This window comes from Chrysochloris asiatica, unplaced genomic scaffold (genome assembly GCF_000296735.1).
Source record: "Chrysochloris asiatica unplaced genomic scaffold, ChrAsi1.0 scaffold00088, whole genome shotgun sequence".
In the NCBI taxonomy this organism is placed as follows: domain Eukaryota; kingdom Metazoa; phylum Chordata; class Mammalia; order Afrosoricida; family Chrysochloridae; genus Chrysochloris; species Chrysochloris asiatica.
In genome coordinates, this window is record NW_006408606.1 from 9,944,435 (window position 1) to 9,946,133 (window position 1,699).

The following is a 1,699-nucleotide window of genomic DNA, read 5'->3' on the forward strand; positions in this document are numbered from 1 at the left end:
TATTTTTCCTGTAGGTCTTTCTTTCAAGCACTATCTTCTGTTCTTCTAGCTGCTCCAGGCTGGTCTGCTCTTTAGGTCTATATATTTCTGAAGGCAGTTTTTCCATTGCTCCCTAAAGAATTTGGCAATCTTAGATTTCTACCCCATTAAAAAGACAGGTTTGACCTCCTCAAAGGAATCAATTTATGTCCTTTTAAGTGTTATTTTAGTTTTGGGAACTAAAAGAAGTCTGAAAGAGAAAGACGAGGGCTGTAAGTTAGGTGGTGTAAGTTTCCCCAAGGACATTGGTGTAGGACAGCCTTTGCTACCCTTGAGCTAGTTGATCTTCACACAGTACATTTGGCACCCATCTACCTGAAAACATCTTACTGAGGCCAAGATGTTCACTTAAACCTGAAAAATACAAAATCAATGTGAGATCCCAACTTCAATAGCTATTACAGCCATGCTAATTCTATGTCTTCTTTTATTTGTTTCTGAACTTCAGCCACAATAGTTCATTCATCAAGGATGATGATCTTCTTTCTCTTGGCTAGTTTCCTAACCTTCCTCAAAATGCTTGCTCCATCTAAAAACTGTTATTTTATGTGATGTAACATTCTCTTGAACTTGCTGCAAAGCTTTAGTGATTTGGGAAGATGCCTACTTGGGTTTTGTTTAAAATTTTACATTGGACATGCCCTCAAATTCATTTTTTTCATGGCAAAAATAATATGTTTTTTAAGGGCATAGGTGGTTCTGTAGGATAAACACTGGATTGCAAACCACAAGGTTGGTGGTTGAGCCCACAAGTCACTCCATGGAAGAAAGATGAGACTTTCTGTTCCCACAAACATTTACAGCCTCAGAAACCCTGTGCAGGGTCACTAAGAGTTGGAAAGACTCAATGGCACTTAGCAACAACAACAAGAATGTGAATAAGACAAGTGTATTACTGAGAGAATCTGTCTGTAGCTATGCACTGATCAAAGACACTTATTTAAATATGTCTTGTTTGAAATAAAACTGTACGTGTATGAACTGGAAACCTATTAGCAATACTTTTTGACTTGCCCTCGTACAAGGACAATCGAGTAAGAAATATTTTAATATGAATGTAATTAATTAGTAGACATAAATCAGTTAATGATCTCTATAGATATTTAAAAAAACTTATTTTGGTAAATTTCAATATCATTTAACATAAACATTTGAGAAATGTTCATTTATATAATAAAAATACACATTTTATACTGAAAGCTAACATCCTGCTTAATCAGGAAACATGAAAAAGATTTCCATTGAAGTCAGAAATAAGACTTTTTAACTCTTATTTATGAGGCACTAAGCACTGCAAGCAAACAAAAACAATGAAATCAGTTCCTTAAAAATTGGAAAGCAAGAGTAAAAATATTATGTAATTATATTCCTGGAAAATCTAGGATAGTTTCTGAAAAATTTTTGCAACTACTAAGAATCAGCAAGATTGGTGGGTACAAAATTAATATGAAGAAATCAATATCCTTATTATCACAATCAAGATATATGATGGATGAAAAGATTCTATTTAGGATAGCAACAAATACTAAGGAATAAAATTCACAAGAAATATACAATATCTATGTGGTTACGAATCGGGCTGCGAACCTTAAGGTCAGCGGTTCGAAACTACCAGCCGCTCCACGGGAGAAAGATGAGGCTTTCTACTCCCGTAAGGATT